This window comes from Dromiciops gliroides, chromosome 3 (genome assembly GCF_019393635.1).
Source record: "Dromiciops gliroides isolate mDroGli1 chromosome 3, mDroGli1.pri, whole genome shotgun sequence".
In the NCBI taxonomy this organism is placed as follows: domain Eukaryota; kingdom Metazoa; phylum Chordata; class Mammalia; order Microbiotheria; family Microbiotheriidae; genus Dromiciops; species Dromiciops gliroides.
Window position 1 is genome coordinate 100,248,364 of NC_057863.1, and position 27,579 is coordinate 100,275,942.

Here is a 27,579-nt window from a genome sequence, read left to right on the forward strand (position 1 = left end):
TTGTCTTGGATCATTGCTTTGCTGAGAATAAGCAAGTCATTCACAAAAGACCATCTTACAGTATTGCTGTTATTTTATATATTACATTGCATCAGGTCACATAGGTCTTCTAGGGTTTTTTTGATAGTATCTTGCTCATCATTTTTTTGTAAATAGTAAAACACATTTGTATAGTACTTGAAAGAGATATTTCCTTACAATAAACCCATGAGGTTGATTCTTACCACAAGAGTAATAGATAACATTTATATGGTACCTTATACCTGACAAAGAATTTTCTTCACAACAGTCCAGCAAAGTAAGCACCATACATTTTATTATCATCATCAATCAATTCTCATCATCATCAATCCATCTTACTTGTAATCAGTCAATCACCATCTTCATCCAATCATCACCATCATCTTACATTACTCTTGCCTCTGCTTCAAATTTTTTTCAGTTACTATTTTTAACTGTTACTCTCCATCATATTCCCTTCCACATTATATTTACTCTATTTTCTATCTTCTTTCACCCTATCCTTCCTAAAAAGTGATTTGCTTCTGACTGCTCCTCCCCCAATCTTCCCTCCCTTCTTTCACCCCTCCCTCCTTATTTTCTTCCCTTCCTACTTTCCTGTAGGGTTAAATAGTTACCTCCACCCAATTGAGTGTGTATGTTATTCCCTCCTTGAACCAACTCTGATGAGAATAAGGTCTTTGAGCAAATTATCATGAGTGTATGGCTCATTCAATGCCCAATTTATATAGATTACTTCACCCAATTAAGTGTGTATATTAATCCCTCCTTGACCCAACTCTGTTGAGATTAAGGTTTTTGAGCCAATTATCAGGAGTGTAAGGCTCATTCACTGCCCCACTCCTCCTCCCATCTCTCTCCCTGCTTCATAAGCCCTTTCCTGTTTCTTTTATGTGGTATTTCACCCAATTGTACCTCTCCCCATGCTCCTCCCCCAGTGCATTCCTATCACTCCTCAGTTTTACCCTAAATATTTCATCATGGGGCAGCTAGGTGACACAGTTGACAAAGCACCCACACTGGACCCAGGAGGACCCAAGCCCAAATCTGGCCTCAGACACAAGAGATTCATCCACTGTGTGACCCCAGGAAGAGGGAACTCCAAACACCCCACAAAAATAAAGATAAACAAAAAATAAATGCTTTAAAGATATCGTCCCTTCATAATCAATTCCCATCTGTGCCCTTGGTTTAAATTTATTTCTATCAGCTGCACTAATACTGAGAAAGTTATGAGATAGATGTATCATCTTCCCATTTAAGAATCAAAGCAGTTTAACCTTGTAACATCCCTTTTAATTTATTTTTCTATGGACCTTTTCATACTTCTCTAGGGTTTTGTATTTGAAAGTCAAATTTTCTATTCAGTTCCGGAATTTTCATCATGAATACCTGTAAGTCCTCTTTTTCATTGAAGCTTGAATTTTTCCCCTGAAAGATTATACTCAGTTTTGCTAGGTAGGTGATTTTTGGTTGTAATCCCAGTTCCTTTGCCCTCTGGAATATCATATTCCATGCCCACTGATCCTTTAATGTAGAAGCTGTTAGATCTTGTGCTATCCTTACTGTTGCACCACAGTACTTGAATTGTTTCTTTTTGGCTGCTTGCAATATTTTCTCCTTGACCTGGGAGCTCTGGCATTTGGCTATAATATTCCTGGGAGTGTTAATTTTGGGATCTCTTTCTGGAGGTTATAGGTGGATTCTTTCAATTTTATTTTACCTTCTGCTTCTAGAATATAAGGGCAATTTCCCCTGACAATTTCCTGAAAGATGGTGTCTAAGCTTTTTCCTTGATCCTGGTTTTCAGGTACTCTATAATTTTCAAATTAAATCTCCTGGATCTTTTTTCCAGATCATCTGTTTTACCAAGGGGATATTTCTTGTTGTCCTCTATTTTCTTTTTTATTCTTTTGGATTTGCTTTATTGTGTCTTGATTTCTCATAATGTCATTAGCTTCTATTTGCTCAATCCTAATTTTTAAGAAATGATTTTTTTCAGGGAGCTTTTGTAGGTCCTTTTCCATTAGGCCAATTTGCCTTTTCAAGCAGTTGACATTTTTTTCATCACCCTCCTGCATCACTCTCATTTATCTTTCCATTTTTCCTCTACCTCTCTTACTTTATCTTCAAAGTCCTTTTTGAGTGCCTCTATGGCCTGAGTCCAATTCGTATTTTTCTTGGAAGCTTCGAAGGTAGGATCCCTCCTGTTTCTATCCTCTTCTGAGAGTGAACCTCAATCTTCCTTGTCACTAAAGAAACTTTCTATGGTCCACATCTTTCTCTGTCTGCTCATCTTGCCTGTCTTTTATTTGACTTTTAACTCCTTAAAATGGGATACTGTTTCCAGGATGCACTGTCTCAAGCTTTAGGGGGTCCCAGGTGGTAAGATTTAGGGAGGGAGAGGTTTTTCACTTGCCTGACATGTTCTCTGGTCTTTAGATGACCCAAGGCCAACTTGCTAATGAACCAGGTGGCAAAACTTTGTGTATTGTGATTGTTAGCTCCAAAGAGCCTGTGCCCCTCCCCCACCTGTGTCACTACCACTTAAGCTTACCTCCAGGTTCCCAGCAGGGCTGAAACACACAAGTTCTGCCTCAGTGCCAGCAGAGACCCCTGTAATCTCTCCCTAGCTAACTGCTCATTCCTCTCACCAGTCTGTGAGCTTAGTTCCAGAAGATGCTGGCACTGCAGCTGAATCAGAAGCTCCAGGGGTCTCTTATTTTGATGAGGCCTACCTGGGACTGGATCTGTGTCAGTATGACCTCGGGGTTGGTTAACTACTCCTTTCCTGGCAGAGTGGTCCCTTCCTGCCAATCTTCTAATCCATCTTTTTCTGGAAAACAATCTCAACCCGTTCTTTTGTGTGTCCTGCTACTCCAGGAATTGTCCTATGGTATTATTTGGAGGGTTTTTTGGTGTGATCATATTGTGAGTTCTAAGAGCTTACTCTGCTTATCATTTCTTTCTTTCTTTTTCTTTTCTTTTTTTTTTGGCAGGGAAATAAGGGTTAAGTGACTTGACCAAGGTCACACAGCTAGTAAGTGTCAAGTGTTTTAGGCTGGATTTGACCTCAGGTTCTCCTGAATCCAGGGCCATTGCTATATCCACTGTACCACCTAGCTCCTCCCCTGCTCATCATTTCTTAAGGAACAATAGTATTCCATTACATTAATATACCACAAATTGTTCAGTCATTCCCCAATTAATGGGCATCCCCTCATTCTCCATTTTGTTTTTGCCACCACAAAAAGAGCTGTTATAAATATTTTTGTACATGTGGGTGCTTTCCCATTTTTCATGATCTCTTTAGGATAAACAGAGTAATGTTACTGTTGGATCAAAGGGTATGCAGAATGAAAAATAATTTACTAAACGCTTATTATGTACCAAGAAGTATGGTTAGTTCTAGGAACACAAATAAGTAAGTAAGAGAGCTGCTCCCCTAAAAGAGTTTATATTCAAATAGATCAAAATAACAGGCCTAAATGAGAGTAGTGTCTAAGGATGTTTGAACGGGAGTTGTCTGGGAATTTACAGGAATGAGTGTAATCAAACAATAATTTATTTTGCTTTCTAGAAAGTGTAGGGTTGTTTTTGTAACTGTTACTAGAGCTAAAGATGGAAAATAGGGGATGCGGCAGAGCATGGCATGTATCCCCCAGTAGTTTAGGAAGATGACTAAAGAGAACTGTTGTTGGAATGGGGGAGACTAGATATGGTGAAATATCTCACCAAAAAGAACCCAAGGGCCACAGAGTCTGGGCAGGGCAAGAGATAGACTACAGAATAGACAAGTTTCCCTACATGTTATAATGAATAGTCCAAAACCATACTTCTCTGGGCTGCTTCAATATGTAACCAACTATAATTCTAAGAAGCTATAAAGATGTTAGAAATGATGCTTAGATAAATATGCATTTGTACATGCAAGTTTTATATTTCCTCCTTTCATCAGTGATATGATGATAAAAAGGGAAATGTTTTAATTAAATGGCATAACATTAAAATTGAAAAGGATACCTGTCTGCAATATATTGACCTAGAAAACCATAAATTAATAGTGTCTTATGTTCTATTTTTAAATTTATCTTATTTTTAAAATTTTCCTAATTTTATATATATATATATATATATATATATATATATATATATATATATATATATATATATATATATATTTTTAGTGAGGCAATTGGGGTTAAATGACTTGCCCAGGGTCACACAGCTAGTAAGTGTTAAGTGTCTGAGGCCGGATTTGAACTCAGGTACTCCTGACTCCAGGGCCGGTGCTCTATCCACTGCGCCACCTAGCTGCCCCTTTAATTATATTTTAATGTAGTTAGGAAATTTGATAAGTATGACAATGGATTCTGGCAGAATACCTCTATCTATGTATCTACCTATCTATGTTTATGTAGATACACACATACATTTACATATATAGAATGTGTAAATATATATGTCCAAATATGTATGTGTATTTATTATATCTATTATATTACATTCCATAATATATCATATCATATCATATCATATCATATCATATCATATCATATCATATCATATCATATCATATCATATCATATCATATCATATCATATTATATTATGTCCCTTTTTATCAACATATCATTGATGAAAGGAGGAAAAAGAAGGCTTTTCCTCTCACATACATATTTTCTATCATTTGCGCATATATGCATATACATATGCATATGCAAAATGTGTATAGGTACCTGTTCAAAGAGATAGCATTCTGAGGCAAGAATGGCAGGAGATGAAAGCATCTGTGACTACATAGAAAATGTTGAGTTGGGAATATTTAAAAGAAGAAAGGCTGAACTTCCAAAATGTTGCCATATAAGCATAGCCTGTTTGCCCTCTTTCTCCAGTTGCTTGAATAATACAATGATATGCTGGTAAATGTTCAATTAGTGACTCCATAAAAAATAAACAAACAATTTGGCAGCTAGGTGGCACAGTGGATAGAGTACCAGCCCTGGATTCAGGAGGACCTGAGTTCAAATCCAGCCTCAGACACTTACTAGCTGTGTGACCCTGGGCAAGTCATTTAACCCCAATTGCCTCACCAAAAAACAAACAAAAATAACCAAAAACTAAAACAAAAAACCCACAGATAAAGAGATAAAAAATAAATGAAATAAGGTATCCATAGCATACTTTTAAGTTTATCTGTATCACTATTTACATTTTCTCCATAAGAAGTCTAGACATGAAAGAAAGAGTAAACAAAACTCTGATTTATAAGATTTGCTGATTTCTGAAGGGAAAATACACTGACAATCTAACAAACAGGTCTAGTGAGAAGTGGCTACAGCACACCACTAGGTGATATCTTGATTTTTATTTTTGTACTCAGACAGTTACTACCCTGTGAAGCTTCAACATTATGGTTATGAAAGGGATAGAAGAACAGTTAAAGGTGCATTCATTTACATTCAGAAGATCAAAAAAAAGCATTTTTTTTCTAATTAAAGAACAGTATCACTAATTGAGAGGTACTATGCTAATGAAGCCAGGGAACTTTTCTTCTGACAGGCATAAGGATCACTTCCTGTTTTATGCATTAGTAATGTGTTATTTTAAAAAATATTTCTTTGAATCATAGATCTTGAGCTTTTTGGTACCTCACAAAGATGTGCTGGAGTCAGTTCAAACAGCTGTGAGCCTAGTGATTGTTACATTTTTAATATGAACATTTATACTTCAGAAATCAGCAAATGCTCCAAATTAGGGTTTGAATTATTGTTTCACACTATATATACATATATATATGCACATTCATATATAGAATAATATTGTTTTAGTAAAATATGTGTGTATATATATTCAGAATTATATTGTTTTTAATAAAATTTTAGCATGGTTATGGAAATGGTGTAGATTCTAGCAGGTACTGGATAGTAGAGAATTTTTGATGTGCTATTAAAATTGTGACACCTACTATTTTTTCTCTAGCACTAAACCAAAATTAAGGGAAACTTTGTAGGGGACATCACAGTCCCCTCCATATGTGTGTATGTGTTTATGTACACAGGTGTGTATATATATATATATATATATATATATATATATATATATATATATATATATATATATATACACACACACACAATACACATGCTATATGCATATCCATATATGCATATTCATGTGTGCACATATGTGAGTGTGTATTCCAAAAAGAGCTCATTGTTAAACATCCATCTTCACATTTCTACCTCAGAAACCATCTAGTCCAACCCCTTCACAGTATAAATGTTCAATTTGAATCTCAGGTAAATTCAATGAATTTCCACATGTCACACAGATAGTTACATGATGTACCATCTAGAGTTCCTCTTAAGTTTGGTTTAGTGCTGCAGAAGAAATAGTAGGTATCAGAAGTTTGATATCTCATCAAAAATTCTCTACCATCTAGTTCTTGCTAGAATCTATAATACTTCCATATGCATGCTAAATTTTTACCAAGAACAATATAATTCTGAGTGTTGAAACACAGCCGGTGCTACAAACCCATCATAGCTAAATTTGAAAACGTATATGGATATTGTTGTATATCAAAAAATATTGTACCAAGAAAAAAGAGATTTGGACTCTACCATTGACTCTGACGTGACTGAATAAATCAATAAGCAATATTAAGTGCCATCTATGTTGATGGCACTGTGCGAGGCACTGGGGATAAAGATACAAAGAATGAAACAATCCTTACTCTCCAGGAGCTTACATACTAATAAAGGAGACAATAAGTATATCAATAAGTGTATTCAGAAAAAGTGGAATATAAATGAATATAATATATTACATTTAAAGTAATAAAATCCAGTGTAGTGTAGTAGAAAGTGCACTAGCAGTTAGAGTGGTCTTTTGGTACAAGACAATACATGTGATTCATGTAAAGTAAAAGATACTCTCCAGAAAAGGTAAGAAGTGAATTCATTCTAGGTATGTGGGACAGTCAGTGCAAATACATTTAGATAGGAAATTGAATGAATTATGTGAGGACTAGGAAGAGGGCCAGTTTGGCTGTGCCTCAGAATGGGAGGGTGGTAGAGGTTGATAATGCCTAACCAGGCTAGAAAGATAGATTAGGGCCAGGCTATAAGGAGCTTTAAAGTTATCACTCATTACCTATATTACCAAAGACAAGTAACCCACATCCTCTTGGCCTCAGTTTCCTCATCCTGTAAAAATTAAGAGTGTTATAATAGATGGGCTCTTGGAAACTTCCTGATCTGACATTCCATGAATTAGATAAGATATACATGTTTATATGCTTATGTAAGGGCTAAAATTCTAGCTATACTGTCTAAAATATCTAATGAGTGGTCGCCAATAAATTATAAGCTTTAGCAAGAGTTAGACTTTTAAGCATTTATTAAGGATAATAAGAATTTGGTAAAGAGAGAGAGAAAGACCTAGATTCATCTATCTATTAAAGGGAGACAGCATTCCTAGCTCCCTTCTCCACCAGAGTCCTCAGGAAAAAGAGTGAGCCAGCGTGCCAGCCTCCCCTCCTTCCTCCCACAAGCGAACATCAATTCCTGACACCAAAGAAAAGACACCTGGTCCTGCCCTCAGAGGCCCTCTCCTCATGTCGGAGCTTTCCTACAGTAAGTCCCCAGCAGTTGGAATCATTCCAATCGTTACACTTATCTTTATGAATAAGGTAAGCTAAAGGAACATACAACAATTCAGTGTGTACTTTCTCTTCATTTTCCATCTTAAATGTACTTGCTTTTATTTTAACATGAAAGAGGCCTAGTTCAGTGATAAGAAGTCCTTCAGTCAGAATCAAAGAAAGACAACTTTTTCAAAACCCACAAATCCATCTGGAAATACTGTTCTTCCTGAAACTCTATCTCTAATCCTTTTCATGGTCTCTGAAAAGGATCAAATTCATTTTATCACATTTTAATCCCCAGCAATTGCATATCAGATAAGAAGAAATGGTCTTTGTAACTCACGTTTAACATACATGGATTTGCTTAAGAAATACATCTCAAGATCTCATGCTAGTATTCAGGTTCTACTCATGGAGAAGATTCCATGCTTTTAAGGTAATGATTGTGTTCCCTTTATCCTCATTCTGATCATATGCAAATAATTTGTTAGATTTATTCCCCCTTTCATAGTACATTTGTTCATTAAGCTTTAACACATTGCCTGTGTTATTCACCACAAAGCATTTAGTTTCCCTCTGTTTAATCAAAAGTTGGAGGGTCCTAGGGTACCTGCTTTTTTATGTTGCTTTTTTTCATCTCATTAACTTCCTTTTCTAATTTACACTGGTACTCAAGATATACTTTTTGTGCTGCCGCTGCAGCTAAGCAAATTATTCTACCCCTCATGACTGCTCTGGCAGCTTCCCACAAAACACCCAGGCTAGTTTCTTGGTTTTTATTGATATTAATTTATTCTGAAATAGTCTTCATCTGTTGCACAAATGCTGCAGCCTTAATTAGAGAGTTGTTAAATCTCCATACTTCAGATCTCCTATAATTCAGTATATCACCCAGAGACAGAGACACCAGGAAATTATCAGGCAAAGTTAGATTCCGAATACCAGATGGTTCCATGTTACAGCATAGCCTTATAAATAAATAAAAAAGAAAAAAAAGGAGAATTCTAGCTTCAATGAAGTGCAAAGGGAAGAAAAATACCAGGTTCCTATTACCCCTTTTGGTGGGTTTCATTGTGTGGATGAATGAGAATGGAATCATGGGGCTATTGTTTGTGCTTTCTCTTTCAAATGACTATTTCAGTAATTGTAGCCAAGGTTTCTGAATTCTTTACTTGAATCCAGAGGATTTCTGAAATATCTCATGCCTGTTTCAGCTCCTGGTAACATACCTACCATTAAATGAGGAAAGGAATTTGGGGGTAGGGATTGGGGAGATGTAATGAAGAAAAAGAAAAAAAAAATACTTTGTCCTAGTAGGGCCACACAGATCTGTAAGAGTATCTAACAGACTATCTGCAATAGTCCCTTAAATAATTCCCTTTTTATCATCATATCATTGATCAAAGGAAACAGAAGGCTTTTTTCCTCTCTTGTTAATTAGAGCCATTACTTCAAGTCATAGATTTTGACAATGAAATTGGCCTGATTGAAGTAAGCATAAGACAAAAGGGCAATCAAAAGAGGCAAGTTTTGCTTCATCCAAACTTTTTTTTTTCCCTTTCTGGTGCCATAGATACCCACTTCCTCTCATAAACTATTAATAGGATCTTGGATTCTTCTAAAAGAACGTGCAATTTAGAAATGATAAAATCAGGGAATCACATATTTGTAGCTGGAAGAGACCTTACAGATAGTCAGCTGTATTCCTCTCCCAGGAGGCCTTCCTCTCTGGTACAATTTTTAGATATGGAAAGTGAGGCCTAAAAGAGGAAAATCACTTGCCCACAGATATACAGGTGGGAAGCTGTACCACTAGGATTAAAACTAAAATCTTCAAAGTTACTGATGTTTATTCATTTCTATTGATAGCAAATTGAGAAGCAGTTACAATCTTTGTGTGTGTATGTGTGTGTACATATACATGTATATTTATACACACATACATGTATATATGCATACATATATAGTAAACATGTATGGATGTATACATATATGTATACATGCAAATGCAATCACTTGTTATTAGATTATAATATATAATACTTTTATGTATAATAATATTATAGGTGATACATGTTCTAAAACAAGTGGCTGTATTTGCACATTATATATATATAGATATATACATATATATATATATATATATATATAATCATTTTAATACTAATCATACCATAATATTATATGAATAGTGATATAATAAAATTATATTATATACATATATAATATAAAAATACTTAAAAACAAGTGTCCACATTTCCATGTGTCCTGAATCTATGTTTACACTTGAAAACAATGAACATAAGAACTTTTTCTGTATGGTTTCCTCAGGACAAGAACTCTATGAAATGTAAATGTGCTATAGCAAGCATAAATGAAATAAAACAAAAATGACTACTATAATTAGTTATGTTACACCTAACTCCAGTCAGGTTGTTTTCTTTTTTTGTTTGTTTGTTTTGTTGTTTTGTTTTTATTTTCTGTGTTGTGCTCAAATAGCATGTTGTAGTTATCAGTTTCTGAAATTCATCTTTTTTAGGATTTATGTCATAATGATCTCCAAGGAAATCCCTATCTTAAAATTTTTGCCCCAAATTTTCCTTTGTGTCTAACATTGCCTGTCTGGTATAGGCTGTCTAAAAGAGATGTTGAAACATTGACTGCTGTGAATGACTGCATTTTTATTTTTTTACTTGTTCAAAGGACCAGATCCTGCTAGCAGAACCTGAATATCCATGGATTTTAGAACATGTCAAAAATACCTGCCCTGGGACTAGCCTATATATGCTACAAAAATCAACACAAAACCATGTAGGTTTATGTTGCACCCAGAAAATCTTTCGCTCCTTTGTTAAGATCCTATTCACAAATCCTATTATTTAGAGATGGAAGAAATTTTGATGAGTATTGTCTCCTTATTTGACAGATAGCAAAACTGAGGCCTAGAGAGATAACTCAATTTACCCAGTTTCACATAGTTGGTTAGTAGGATTATAACCTTTATCTCCTGATTACTAGTGAACTCTCTCTTTCATTCTTTCCCCCTTGACCCAGCCCTTGGTCTTTTCTTGTTAATACAAAGTAAGGGCTTATGTTTTGTTTGTTTTCTAGAAAATAAATGCGGCACTTTTGAATTGGTATAGGATGGGAATTTCAAATGATTAGCACTTGGTGGCTTGTTGACATCTCTAAATTCTTAATTAGGATTGTTTCATTTGAAAGGTTTAAATTACGTTTTCTACTTCTGATGTAATAGAATTTTTACTTAATTTCAATACAAAGGGCTGGACTTAAAGTGAGGAATATCTGGAATGAGATCCTGCCTCAGACACTAACTAGCTGTCACTTATGCTCACTCAGCTTCAGTTTCCTCATCTATAAAATGCAGATAATACCACCCATCCCACATGGTTATTGTGAGGATTAAATGAGATAATCTATTAAAGAGCTTCATAAACCTCAAACTGCTATGTGACTGTTAGATATTATATACATATCTGCATCTAAGTATATAGTTGTGTATATGTATATGTGTGAATACATGCATGTATAGATATATACACACACACCTATGTTTGGTACATGTTATTGTTCAATCATTATAGTCATGTCTGACTCATCACGACCCCCTTTGGGGTTTTCTTGGCAGAGATACTGATGTGGTTTACCATTTCTTCTCTAGTTTATTTTATAGATAAGGAAACTGAGGCAAACAGGGTTAAGTGAATTGCCCATGATTACACATTTAATAAGTGTCTGAGGACAGATTTGAACTCAGAAAGATGGAACTTCCTTACTTGAGGCCCAGCACTCTATCCGTTATGCCACCTAGCTGCCCCATATATATGTATGCATAAATTCATGTAAATATGTACATACATATACATAGGCATATATGCAATATTCATTCTGTAAAATTGTAGTATCTACAATAAAGGTAAGTAAAAATTATTGACTTTCTATTTTTGTTACTGGCTACTTCCGCTTTTCTAAAAGTTTGTCTGAGGTCTGTCTGAGGTGGGAATTGTGTGATTGGGGAGGTGATATTGGGGAGAAGGCAGCATTGCGCTAGGTGTTATGAACATGGGACTATAATACCTTTTCCGTCATCTGCTTCACACCTTCTCCCATTACTGAATTATTAAGCATAATACTTTCATACAGTTGTATAATTGTGAGTATATTATCTTCATTTCTGCTAATTGTATATATGAGCAGGGCAGACTCAGAGACAGACTCTCAGAAAATGGTCTAGTTTGTTGAACATGATAAGAAAACCCACTAATTGACATCTTCCCATATAGCCTTCCCAAATCAGACTCTGATTTGCTCTTTCTACAGCTAACCAAAAGTTCTCTCCATATTCAGTCTTTCATTTCACAGGAAAACAAGAATAGGTTACTGCTTCTTTTTGCCCATCTTGACTGGACTGAGCCATAGCTAGATAGACCAACTCGCACAAAAGTCCAGTTGTAAGAAAGGTCTTACACACTTTAGAAAGGGACTTTCTAGATCACACACATTCTCTGATGTCCCTTCCAACTCAGAAATTATGACTGGTGGAAATGCTTTCAGCTAAAATTGTTACTTAAGCAATATTATGTTCCCTGAATAAGGATCTAAGTTCTAGTAGAATAGCATATCTCCTTCTTGTCAGATATGATGAATTGGAACTATTAAAAATTTCTAGTAAACTCCTTAGCTAGAGTATGAAACACAACAACAATAGCAACAACAAGAACCAACTTTGTTTTCTAACATTTGAATGTCAGAGAACTTCTAATTCTCTAAATGATTTTGAAGTTGAAAATTTATAACCTAAATGATCAGACAATAAATGACTTTTCACTATTTGTAAACAAATAATAGGTAAACAGGTGAATTACAGGCCTAACTAGCTTGAAAGATCAATCTGATTGAGATATTTGCTTAATTCTCAGTCTTTTGGTGTCATTTCCAAACTTAGCCCTTCACATTATAGTAAGAAGTCCTCTCGTGGTATAGAAGAGAAAAACACTAGACATGATTTTAGGAATATCTAGATTTAAATCCCTCCTCAGAAAATTATGAGCTAAGTTGTCTGATCTTTTTGAGACTTTTTCTTCATCAGTAAAGTGGGAGAAACAGTGTCACATACTTTCAAGGTACTGGAGAAGGAAATGGCAATATACTCCAGTATCTTTGCCAAGAAAACCCAGTGGGTAATATTGGTGTGCTATGATGCACAGGGTCACAAAGAATTGGACACAACTGAACAACAAAAGAATTTCCAGAGTGGTTTTGAGGATCAAATTTCATATTTGCAAAGTACTCTGTAAAGCTTAAAATGATGAATAAGTGTGAATACAGTGATGGCATGGTGACCATGAAGACATTTAAATTCTCTACAATGATCTATCATGCTTCTTCATACAGACTAAATAAAGCCCTCTGTCACTATCTCCATTTGTCCATTTTTTTTCTGTCAGTGTTACTGTCACTGTTTCTGTCTCCCTGGATGTCTGTCACACACACACACACACACACACACACACACACACACACACACACGAGCACACAAACTCCTTTGAGTAAGGACGATTTTTTCTTAATTTTAATTTCATGTCTTGTGAAAGATAGTATTTTATAATTTCTACAGATTCTTTTTCTACTCATACTAAGGTTTGCCTTCTCTTTTTATTTATTTTTTATTTTATTTTATTTTTTCTGGGCAATGAGGGTTAAGTGACATGCCCAAGGTCACACAGCTAGTAAATGTCAAGTGTCTGAGGCCAGATTTGAACTCAGGTCCTCCTGAATCCAGGGTCAGTGCTTTATCTACTGTGCCACCTAGCTGACCCCTGTTTTATTTCTTAAATTCAGAATAAGTAAAATCAAAATTAAATTATAATTTTAAAAGAGAAGGCAGGGGGCAGCTAGGATGCACAGTGGATAAAGCACTGGCCCTGGATTCAGGAGAACCTTAGTTCAAATATGACCTCAGACACTTGACAATTATTAGCTGTGTGACCCTGGCAAGTCATTTCCCTCTTATTGCCCTGCAAAAAACCCCCAAAAAACAAAACAAACAAAAAAGAAATAAAACAAGTATCCCCATAACATGGTAGAATAGAAAATAAAAGATGATTGTATATAATCTTCAAATCTAGAATGTGCAACTTACTATTCTTTTTAGATATATAATAAAGTTATCCTGTAATTTTTATTTTCCATTTTTTTCATACCTTCCCACCCCAATCCCTTCATAGATATGGCTACCACTAGACACAGATATGTATATCTATATAAAACCATTCTATACATCTATTCATCAGTTATTTTTCTGGATGCAGATAACATCTTTATATGTCCTTTATAGTGAATTTGGGTATTTATAATAGTCAAAATGACTTAGTCAATCAAAAGTATGCTTAAAACAATATTGTTGTTACTGTATGCAACATTCTCTTGGTTCTACTCATTTCATTCTTCATTATTTTCTGCAAATGTTTTCTAAGATCATAGATCTCATCACTTCTTATAGCACAGTAGTATTGTATCACAATCATATACCACAACTTGTTCAGCCATTCCCCAGTTGACAGGAATCTCTGCAATTTCCAGTTCTTTGCCACCAAAAAAAAAAGCTGTTTAAAAAGCTGTTTAAAATATTTTAGAACATATTTTCTTAACCTCTAAACTTTCCAGATTCCTGTTGGTTATTCTATTTTTCAAACCATTTCCAAATTAATTAAAATTTCAATTTATTTCACTATTTCCTAATATTTCTTCTACCTGCTTATATTATTATAAAATATTATTTAAGCATTGTTGGAAGGTTTTATACCTCTGTCCAAGGAAGAGAGAAAAATAACACTTTAGCAACAACTAACATGTCAATTTCCCTTCTTGTCCACCTCCTACTCTTTATATGGCTACAAGGCTGATATGCTATGACTCTCATCAGGACAGAAAGAACATAAGTGTTTTTCCAATAGATGACAAATGATACTGCTTTTGGCATAGAAATCCACTTCTACCCAAATTCAGGCATTGATCATTAACATGTACTTATTTCTTCCACTACTGATCAAACAGAGCAAACTCTCTTCTCTGCAATAAATATTGCAATAGTGACTATGTGAATTTCAGTATGAAATTCCATTTCAAAATTATTTCTCTTTTTTCTAAAAAAAAAACAATAATAAGCCTGGAACAGCAATAATAGAATGTCTCACACATTATGTCATCATACCTCTTTTACATCTCTATGTATATGTATTTGTATGTATGCATGCTTGTATATATCTGTGTGTAAGACATAAAGAGAGAGAAACAGAGAGAAACAGATAGTCACAGAGAAAGAAAGAGACAGAGATACAGTGACAGAGAGGAGAGGGAAAGAGAGAGTAGGAGAGTTAAGATGAGGGGAGAGGGGATAAATCAAGGTGATTTGTTTTGGGGGAGGCGAAGGAGATGAGGAGTCATTCTTACATTACTTTGTTCTTGAAGTGATATATTCATTTCCCTTCAATTCTTGAACCTTTGCTGGCTATGACCTAGGAGTATTTACCAAATATTTTCTTCCAATAAATGTGTGAATTGTTTCTCCATTATTCCTGGAAGTATTATCTTGAAAAAGTAAAAATTTCTGGGAATAATGTCAAAATGCTGATTAATCACTATTAGCTGACACAATGATATCATTACTTGGAGCATCATTTTTCTAAATAGGACAATTCCAAAGGATAGCCACTAATTAAACTTACTGAGTATATTATTTATTGAACCTTCTTATCATTTGATACTTTTCACAACTGGTGATAAATAGTAAGATCTTTGATAATTTTGTAACAATTTCCTCATGATGATTTAAAAAAAATAATAATCCTTAAATTGCAAATCCTTTCAACCTTTTAACCACATTAACATTTGTTAAAATTTGATGTATTGTAGTGTATTGTTAATAAGATTTTTAAAGAATTGAAATCTCAAGAAGCCTGATACCAAGCTCTATATGCTGTGCATGGAATAATTTTCTATTTATTCAAATATCTGAGCATTTTTGAAACATTGTCTGTGAATGACTAGAATAGATAAAAAATTAAGTTTTATATATTTTAAGAGATATAAGAGGACATAATTAAGGTTTCCTCCCAGTTCTTGGCATTAGTAGACATATGAAAAAATTCTATTGTTCTAAATGCAAAACAAGGATCGCATTTTAAAAGATGCCACTGAGTAAATATATTTGGATTTTGAAGTTCTTAAAATTATCTCCAGCTGACAATCTGCGAAGTAGTGATTGATGCTCAACCAACCACTTTAATTAGCAAATGAATCAATGAGCACTGCAGTTTTCATTCCTTTCCCCCTTTTTTTTTTTTTTACATATAGACATGTTAGTTCTGATCATTCATTTTCTTTCTATTTAATCACAATTCTGGTTGGAGATTATTCCTCTGAAATTAAAAGACTACATTCTGACCTTAATCCAAAGAGTTTGTCTTCCCAGGAGCTTTTCATAGATTTCTTGTCAAGAGGGAGTGAACCACTGGAAACAGGAGGCAAGCTTAAATTAGTGTGTATCCTCAGGGCAAACCCTACTATTCTCTCACTTGCCTGGAGCCAGTGCCATGCAAGTGTCTCACTTAGTGGTGCCAAGTAACCCATATCCCATGATCCTGCTTCCCAATGACTTCAGAATGTGGCAACTTTCTCAAGTTCAATGTTTATAAATGAGGAGAGCCCTGCTAAACATCTCAGTGTTCAAGCATCAAAAATTTTATTTATGGTAAATTAAATAAGGATTGATAAACAAGAGTCCTAGAAGGGTTTAGGGAATTCATAACAAGATTGGGGGGTGGGATTCTCTTGAAATGTGAAAGAACAACTTTACCTACACATCTAGCATGGCCAGAAAAGGCAATACCAAAGACAATATCACCAGTTTTTGCTTGAATTAATATTTTTCATGGTGATATATCAAAAGTTTACAAAGCAGTAATTTTGGGCAAACTTATTCCATTTCCTAAATTCTATATTAAAATTTTCCAGAAATAAATGAGTAAAAGTGGTAGTATTGAGTGGTCAATGGACAGGAAATTGCCCTCAATCATGAATAACTTTGTTCAAGTCACTGAATTGTACCCCAGGTAAATATTTATGGCTATCAAATGCAGAGCAGATGCAGTATTGATTTCATAGGGGGGAGTTTACTTACATGGAGTTCCCTCTATCAGGAAATCACAAATTTAGGCCAAAAATTATAATTCCAAACCAGGACCTTAGATGGAAAGGAAATATGTGTAGGTGTATGTAAACACACATTAATGTATGGTTTTGTGCATATACATTATATATGTATGTTTGTATGCGTACATGCATGTATGTATGCATGTGTGTGCATGTGTGTATATGTGTATGTATGTTGCTGTTGTTGATGGGTAGCTAGGTGGTACAATGAATTGAAGACTGGCCCTGGAATCAGGGGGAAATGAATTCAAATCTGGCCTCAAACACTTGGAAGTTACTGATTCTGTGACCCTGGACAAGTCACTTAACCCCAATTGCCTCAAACATCTGAAGCCATCTCTAATCATCCTCATGTATATCTTGCCACTGAACCCAGATGGCTGTAGAGCAGAAAGTGAGGCTGATGACTTTGCACAGCCATTCCTCACTTAAATCCAATTCACTGCAAGGCATGAACTCACCTTCCGAAGTCACAGTTTTCTTCCAGAATGAAAAACAAAAACTCTCTCTCTCTCTCTCTCTCTCTCTCTCTCTCTCTCTCTCTCTCTCTCTCTCTCTCTCTCTGTCTCTCTACAAATATACATATATATACACATAATATACATACATATATAACACTCATATATACATGTGTGCATATGTTTATATATACACATATATTTGTATGTGTATCTGTATGTGTATTTTGTATATGTATATGTGTATGTGTGTATACTTATACATAATTAGGCATTTTATACATATCTATATGCATAGGGAAAGACAGAGAAAAGCATTTCCCTTGTATAGAAGCAAGTGAAATATATATATATATATATATATATTTAAATTCCCACTTAGTTTGGTCACCAGGATACAGCAAACTTAATATTCAGGTTAAAAAATACTATTTGGGGTCCAAGGTGAGTGATCACCTTTAGTTTGTAGAGAGATTTCAAAAATTTATTTAAGACTTTTCAAAATTATTTAAATGAAATATTTAGTCAGACAGTCAACCCTGTCTCTACTCTTTTTAAGACCCATTTCACCCTTGCCTTGTTAGAAAGGAAAAGTATAAATCTTGTTCAAATAACTGAGCTTAGCTGGAATAAGGCATCCTTTTGGTATTCACATTGAATAAGCCCTTGGACCTGGGGCTTTGCAGAGAGATCAGTGCTTCTACAAAACCTAGAAAAACCTTCAACCTGGAGCTATTTTGTATTCTCTCCTTAAACCCAGAAGTTGTTCATACTACAGAAGGCAGGCTGGCTGTGAAGTTCCATAGTCTTTGCACTGGTAAAGGGAGTAAGCTATTTTGTCCCTATTCCAATTTCAGCCTCACCATTCAAAGTGTTATTGCCTGTATAAAGACAATAATAGCCTGGGAAGTTGCCCAGATTCATTTATAAGAAAGTGAAGAGCTCAATTTGAGTTCCATTATGTAGGGTTCTTCAGTCTATCATCATGACCCAAAACCACTCCATTGTACTGTCTGTACTTTCTATGAAGGGGGCAGAGGGGTTTTCATTTTGTTGGTCCCTTCATGACTCTGAATGTGCCATTATGCTTTGCAAAAGCAGAAATCAGCCTTGACCATTCCCTGGAGATACATTATGAACACACGCCAAATGGTCAAGCAAGTAACCTAGAGAACAGCATGTTTTACTTTCCTTTGACCCAAACTGGTCACTGTGCCCTCCTGGGTTTCCAAAGCTTACAGGGTTTCCCTGACACTTATAAACATAACATTGTAAAATTCAGAATAAGCATTGTGGGAAGTTGTAATCTATTCATATACTCAATTGAGCACACAAATGTCACCACAACACCATTTGGCTGTGATTGTAAAGTGAAGTTTTGGCCATCACAGCAATCTCTAACAAGTTTGTAAACCTTGTTTTCCTGTTGGGTTTGTACCAATCTGTCCCTGTTGTTTCAAGGGAAGTTTAACCCAGTTGTTCTTTCACACCTAAATTTTAACCCACTTCATACTAGCAAATAATTCTATGAGCCATAGTTTCTCCTCTGTAAAAAGAAAATAATGTATTGATGTATACAAAATGCTTTAAAGAAAGTTGTTGTGCAGAATGTGCTTTATGAAAAAGACTTTTACAATATGAACTATGTTTTATGCCAAGAAGACTTATTTTCCTGGTACAAATACAGTAGTACCTTGATCACTAGTTCGGTGATATCTAGGATTCTATAATTAGAAATTATTTCTTTTTGCTATGTCTAAAAAAAGAAAAAAAAACCTGGGAAAATAGGTTGTTAAGATTGTTATTGTTGCAGTTTGTCCTTATTCAAAGAGGGTCATTGACATTATGGATGATGACTTACATATGAATTTGATTTAAATAAGGCAGAGTTACACAGTCAACAGCCTCACCCTATCTTCCAGTCATGGAAGTCCAGTGGCAGGACAATGGACACAATGACTGGTGATGGGTCAGGATGAAATGGATAATCTTGGCATTTTTAATGTCTGACCAAGCTCTAAACACTCCACATCTCCTGCTCCACCTTCCTTCATGACCCTTGGCACAAATTGTTTTCATCATTCTTATTACTGAATGAATAAATATGAAACTCAATTAATTGACTACTGTTAAAGCATTTACTTTGTTCCAGGCAGTGTGCTAGGTGCAAAGAATCCAAATGTAAATACACAAGCACACAGTGAAAATGGAATAGTCAGATTATTCCTGAGTTTTTAATTGAAGGGAAAGTGAGAAAACATAAGTTTCCTTAGTGTCTATAAGTGGTTAAGGATTCCATGAAGTGAGAGAAAAGGCACAAAGCAGGAAAAATAATGGTGTAGGGATGATAGGAAGGAAAACTTCAATTTTGTAATAGCCTTGCCTATAACTGATCCTGTCACTTTTTTTTTTCCTGAGGATCAATGAGGGTTGTGACTTGCCCAGGGTCACACAATTAGTAAATGTCAAGTGTCTGAGGCTAGATTTGAACTCAGGTACTCCTGAATCCAGGGCCAGTGCTATATTCACTGTACCACCTAGCTACTCACTTTTTTTTTTTTAGCTACTCACTTTTTTAAAAAAAAAGTAATCTGTGAACTTCAGAATTGGAAAGAAATATTACATGCTTTATTTCACAAAAGTATCTGTGTGTCTAAATAGCTTCCTTGCTACAATAAAATTAAATAAAAACTTAGCATCTAGTCTTATTATTCCATAAATATGAACCCCTTTAATATCCATTCCTTTTTTCTTAAGACACTATTTTTTGTGTGTGTGTGTGTAGGGGGAATGAGAGTTAATTGACTTGACCAAAGTCACACAGCTTGTAAGTGTCAAGTGTCTGAGGCTGGATTTGAACTCAGGTCCTCCTGAATCTAGGGCTGGTGCTTTATCCACTGTGCCACCTAGCTGCCCCGTTAAGACACTATTAATAAATTTATTGAGTCAGTGGTCTAAGTATAATTGGTTTTATTTATCCATGTTCATTTTCTTCCTGAGGAAAGACTTTTAGGGCCAAATCACTCATTACATTTAAACAGTGGAAAACATTTGCTAAAAAGCAATTTCTCTGAAGTTTAAAAATCAGATTTAAAGAAAAGATTATAATGCCTATACTGAAAATCCAATCAATTATGCAGAAATTAGCACTAACATCCTGGGCAATTAAGGATTCAACTAGATAATAATAGCTATTATATATATGGTACTTTAAGTCATGAAAAGAACTTTTCACAAATATCTCTTGATCCTCAAAAGAACCCTTTTAGGCAGTTGTTATTATTATACCCACTTTATAAATGATGAAACTGAGGCTTAAAGAAACAGATATAGACATAGAAATAGAGTGATACAGAGAGACAGAAAAGGAGTGAGATATGAAATAATATAGGTGAAAATTGTCAATCATGATGACTGGCAGGCCCATCATGGCTGCAACATTCTTGAATGCTACTAAATCAGATTAAAATATAATTGGGGAGGGGCAACTGGGTGGTGCAATGGATAAAGCACTGGCCCTGGATTCAGGACTACCTGAGTTCAAATCAGGCCTCAGACACTTGACACTTACTGGTTGTGTGACCTTGGCCAAGTCACTTAACTCTCATTGCCTGGCCAAAAGAAAAAAGGTAATTGAGGAAAATAAAGAAAAGTTAAAATCCAATAAAACAAAGAAGATTTTTAAACTGTCAGTATGCAATCCACTGTGATTTTTTATGAATTAATTAGTGTCCTGTTTCCTTCGGAGTTTGATACCATTTGTCTGATGTATAAAATCAGTCACTAAAGTTTGTTCTTCATCCTTTATTCTTAAAGGGGACCGATGGCATCAATAGGTTGAGATCATGACCTGCAAGTGAATTGGATTTAAGTGAGGCATAGCTGTGCAAAAAGTCTTCAGCCCCATTCTCTCCTCCAGAGTCAAAGGACTCCAGTAACAAGAAATAGGTCAGGACAACTGAAGATTTCCCTTGGCCTTTTTAAACTGTTTCTCAGGTCTCAGTTTGTCTGAGGCAAGACCCATTCCTTAAAGAGTAGGTAAGAATAGAAGTAAAAAAGAATCAATCAAGGAGGGGAAGACCCTCAGAGTAGTCACTAATTCAGAATCATTCCGAAGTGACCCCATGTTTTAACCTTCCATGATTTTGGCTACATGCAGCCAGCCTTCCAGGAAGGATCTGGTGGTGTGGGCTGCAGAAGAGAGCAGTCTGCCTTCTAAGCATATCTCTTTAGTACTAGTCTTATTTCCTTATAATAAATAAGTCACAGCAGATACCACCCATGCTCACTAACCCATATCTTTATGTGAAATGTGGGCTAATGAGGAAAGATAGGGCTGCACAGTCCTTAACCCAGCAACACTACTCCCTAACTTACCACTCTCAGGGGAACATTGCATGACTATGCTTCTTTAGTTGATATGGCTGAGAAACCCTGTGATGATCTTTTTGATACACCTTTAGAAAACCCCGATCTTGTCCTCTATACAGATGGTTCTTCATTTATGAGAGAGAGGACCCGTTTCACTGGAGCTGCTGTAGTTTCTGATTATAACACTGTCTGGGCAGCTTCTCTGCCTTCCCATTTTAGTGTGCAGGCTGCTGAACTTGTGGCTCTTACACAAGCCTGCAATATAGCCTAAGGGAAGAGTGCCACCATTTTTACTGATTTGAAATAGGGCTTTGGCATATGCCACTCTATTGGCATGCTTTGGTTACAAAGAAGCTTTTTAACATCTTTGGGCAAGGTTATTGCCAATGGGGACCTTATCAAGGACCTCCTAGAGGCCCTGAAACTGCCCTCTAACCTAGCCTCTAACATTGCCCTGCCCACACGTGGAATAATGATCCTGTTTCAAAGAGGAATCCACGAGCTGATTCTGCAGGCAAGTTCACTGCTTTATAAGCTCCTGAACATATATTTAATCTCTTACCTTCTGAGGATGTTCCTCTTAAACTAACTTATGATGAGTCAGAAGTGGAAAAATGGAGAAAGAAATTTAGGGCAAAACAGATCAATGGCGTCTGGGTGTCTCCGGAAAGTAAGCCACTTCTTCCCTGGAAATTCTACCACCAGGTATGCCTCTCTATTCACAACAAAGGCCATTTTGGTACACAAGGCATTGTAGACTCTATTAAGAGAACCTGGATAGCACCAGGTGTGACTAACACAGCATCTCGAATCTGCTCTGGCTGCTCCACATGTCAATCTTATAATCAGCATGCTTTCAAGGCCAAAGCTTATGGAGGTCGTCCCCTAGCATATATACCCTTGAGTGCTTGCAAATTAACTATATTGCAATGCCAAAGGCAGCACATTATAAATTTTGCCTTGTTATAGCTGATCAACTCACTCGGTGGGTGGAGACATTTCCCAGTCCCCAAGCCACAGCTGCCTTTGTTGCCATGATTCTTCTTAAAGAGATAGTCCCTCCTTTTGGTCCACCAGCCTGAATTGATTCTAACAAAGGCACACATTTTACTGCTTCAATTTTATCCCAAATCTACGCTTTCTTTGGAGTAACTCCAAAATTCCACACGTCCTACCACCCACAGAGTTCAGGTCAGGTTAAACATATGAATAAAGAGCTTAAGAGTATGATTGGCAAATTATGTACTGAAACCCATTTGAAATGGCCTGATGATTTACCATTGGCATTATTCTATCTATGCAGTAGAACAAGAGGAGAACTTCATATATCTCCTTATGAAATGCTTTTTTGGTCACCCTCCTATCAAAGCTAAAAATTTTCCCCCAGTTTATACATCACTGGTGACAGGTGATACTTATGTTGCCTCCTATATACAGGAATTACAAACTAGGCTATGTGAACTCCATGAGGCAGGAGCTGTGGTCCAGGTGGGACCTTTAGACTTTTCATTGCATAGTTTAAATCCAGGAGATAAGATACATGTAAAGAATTTTCAGAGAACCAGTGGAACCCAGCCTGCTTGGGAGGGACCTTTTCAGGCATTATTGACAATGCCTACTGCCATTAAATTGGTGAAAAAGACTCTTGGATTCATTGTTCTCATGTAAAGCCTGCACCATTCATAGGTAAAGAGAGTTCAGATAAAACTCAAATAGACACTGAAGGGCAAAAAACCCTAACAATAGCAACTGTTAAAGAGAATAGAGAGCCCAGGGTCAACAGACAGTTACCATTTGATAGTCCCACTGACCAGTTACATGACTTGGGACCCAGTCTCTGTAAAGTACTGGGAGATGGAAATTGCCTTTTTAGGGCTTTAGGAGATCAGCTACAAGGTCACTGTAGGAATCATCTCAGACACAGACAAGAATCTGCTTCTTATATGCTTAACCATAGAACTGAGTTTGAGTCTTTTAGAATAAATGACTCTCCTTTTGAAGAATATGTAGATGAATTAAAGAAACTTGGAAAGTGGGGAGGAAATGATATGATTGTAGCATTTTCTAGACAGCATCAGCTGAATGTTATAGTTCATCAGTTGAATCAGCCCCTATTGAAAATCAGTGGCACAGACAAAGCTGATGCTAGAGAACTCCACATTTTCTACCATAGAAAACATTATGACAGCATTAGAAAAATCAATGACAATTTGGAAACCCCTGCCACTTTGGTGTGCAGAGAATTGGGGAAGCAGTTAAAACAATGTGGCATACCCCAAATTCTTAAATACCTTAAAATTTAACAAGCATTACCTTCTACAGGCAAACCACTGAAGCACATGGCCTAGTTTTCTGGCCCATCTCAATCTCCTCCACCCATTCCCCTTCCTGTACCTATCCTTTAATCCTGTTTTTTTTTTGTTGTTGTTGTTCGTTTGTTTGGGGTTTTTTTTCTTTTTTTTTTTGGCTTTTGAAAGGCACTGAAAAGGCCTGGAATTCACCACACCTTTAAGTTCTTTAAGAGCACAAAAGAGTGCTTAGCAAATCTTTTGCTTTTTGGTTTTGGTTTTGGTTTTGCTTTGTTTTTGACTTTTGTTTCTTTTGCTTTCCTTTTTTTTAAACTCAATTTTGTAAACTAAGTGACTTTTCAAAGACATTTTAAGTAGATTCTGTGGGTGGGGCCATTGGGCCTCAGAAGCTACTAGAATTTTTTTTCTCTTTCTTTTTGAGAGAGCCATGAATTTAAATGAGTTTTTTTTTCCTCTTTTATGGGATTCTGTTTAAAAAAAAAAAAAAAGAAGGGTTATTGAACCCTATTGCTTGATCTATCAATGAACATATTGTATATTGAATGCCAACCATGAGATGTGGTATGATAACCTTTCCATAACATTTTCAGGTGACATAAACACGTTACTAAATTTGGCTTTGATCCAGACACATGGTGGTAAGAAGTGTTATAGATTGCATAACTACCTCAACTCTCTATTATATAAAGGAGGGATGTAATGGAATGTACTAAATTTGATCATTGACAACGCTATGCTAAGGTTTAGTAAAAAATACAGCAATTCAGTTAAAGAAGAAGAATCCAGCTTTCCAGACCAGAATCCAGCTTCCTCCTGATGACATCTTACCACTCCAAGAAGACAAGAGAACTGAGAAAAGACTTCCAAAGACTTAAAAATGTGATGAAATAATGGGATTTAGCAGATACTCAAAGACCCACCTGGAGATTAATCAAGACTGATTAAATCAAGTGAGAGTAATTGACTGCTGATCAAGTATACTTCAAGTTAATTGGATTGTATCAAGTTAATTGGATTGTATCAAGTTAATTGGATTGTAATCACACCTGGCTATCCCTTAAGAAAGTATAATTCTCAGAAACTAGACTATGAACTCAACTTGAGAACACCTTCAAAGACAATGGATTTGGATGACGCCAACCAATCACCTTGAAGCCAACCAATCACCTTGAAGCAGGGTGTAAGGACCGCCTCTGTTCCAGATGTATAAAAAAGCTTCCACAAACAGCTTGCAGAAAGGGTGTTCCTGATTAAAGCAGGCTCGTGGAGGAGGACTTCAGGAAGAACCCAACCAGGCTGGAACTCTAGGCTAGGTAGGACTTCTTTTTCATAATCTTCTGAACTCTTTGTAAATATCTGTATGCTCTAATAAATGTTTAATGCCCAAAGACTGGTACTGAAGCTTTTTAATTTTTGGTGACCACAATTAAGATTTTAAACATCACACTATCTTTAAATAAACCCTGAAAAACCTAAACTTGTTTTATCAGTGATTTCAGTCAGCTTCCCCCAAAACTGGGGGAACAGATTAGGACCCACATTTAGAATTTTAAATTACACACTAATTAGAATACTTAGGGAGGACTTAAGATGTGATATTCCATTCCCTTTTAGAGACCTGTCCTATCAGGTTTGTCTTATTCTTATTATGAAAAGTTGTCTTTAAAAGCTGGACAAAGGAGGCAGAGTCAAGATGGCAGAGGAAAGGCTGTGCTCCCCAAAAATTTGTCCACATACCACAAAAAAACAAAACAAAACAAAACAAAAAAAACATAAGACAACTCCTGGCACAGCAAAACCCACAAAAGAACAGTGAAACTATTTTCCAGTCAAAGATGGCTTAAATAGGGAGCAAGGATAGTCTGCTATACAGGGTGAGAGAGGAGCTCAGCATGCCACTCATTTCCAGCCCCAGGCAGGCTGCATCTCTAGAGCCTCATAATCTTTAGCATAAGCAGATTCTTCTGAAACTTGGCTCAGGGACCAGTGAAGGGGTCCAGCAGTTGCCTGGGGGAAGGGGGGGATAGTGGAAGTCTCTGCAAGAGCAGAGGAAGAGCATGTTGCCCAGGAAGCATCCTTAAGTGGCAGAGGCACAGTGGAGGAGGGGCATAGGCACTCCAAGCTTTTGACCATAGAGAATCAGATTTCAATCAGATTTCTGCTTCTGGGTTAAAGAGAAAGCAGCTCAGTGATTACATACAGGTCAGGCAGGCTGGGAATGACCCTAATTGTACCACGTGGGATCCCCTGTAGCTTGGGACAGTGCATTCTATAAGCAGTGCTATGCCTTAAGGAGTTAAAAGCCAAGAAATAGGCAGCCAAGATGAGCAGGAAGAGAATGCAGCAGACCATCCAAAACTTCTTGGGTGGCAAGGTAGATCAAAATACACCCTCAGAAGAAGATAATAAAATAAGAGAGGTAGAGGAAAAATGGAAAGAGAAATGAGAGTGATGCAGGAGGTTCATGAAAAAAAAGTCAACAGCTTGAAAAGCCAAGTTGGCCAAATGGAAAAGCAGGTATATAAACTTTCTAAAGATGATTATTGCTTAAGAATTAAGATAGAGCAAATAGAAGCTAATGACTTTAAGAGAAATCAAGACACAATAAAGCAAATACAAATTAATAAAAAAAATACAAGGCAATATGAAATATCTCCTTAGAAAAATAGCTGACCTGGAAAATAGATCCAGGAGAGATAATTTGAAAATCATTGGACTACCTGAAAACCATGATAAAAATGAGGTTAGACATCATCTTCAAAGACATTGTCAGGGAAGATTGTGCTGATATTCTGGAAGTAGAAGGTAAAATAGAAATTGAAAGAATCCACCAATTACCTCCAGAAAGAGATCCAAAAATGAAAACTTCCAGGAATATTATAGCCAAATTCCAGAGTTCCCAGGTCAAGCAGAAAATATTGCAGGCAGCTAGAAAAAAGTAATTCAAATATTGCAGAGCTACAGTCAGGATAACACAAAATCTAACAGCTTCTCTATTAAAGGATTGGAGGACATGAAATACGATATTCCAGAGGGCAAAGGAACTGGGATTATAACCAAAAATCACCTACCCAGCAAAACTGTGCATAATCTTTCAGTGGAAAAAAATGAGGCTTCAATGAAAAAGAAAACTTTTAGGTATTCATGATGAAAAGACCTGAACTGAATAGAAAATTTGACTTTCAAATACAAGGCCCTGGAGAAGCATAAAAAAGATAAATAGGAAAAAATAAATCATGAGGGATATTAAAAGGTTAAAGCTTTTACATTCCTACATGGGAATGTGATACTTCCAACTCATAAGAACATTCCTCACTGTTACGGCAGCTGAAAGGAATTTAGACAGAGGGCACAGGTATGAATTGAATATGAAGGGATAACATCTGTAATGCATTTATTTTTTGGTTATCCTTATTTTTTGTGGGGCAGGCAGGATAAGTTGGCTTATGGCTGGGGCCAGATCTTGGCTCAGAGCCTCCTGGGTACAGGGCTGGTGTTTTATCCACTAGTTCACCTAGCTGACCCATGATGGCATC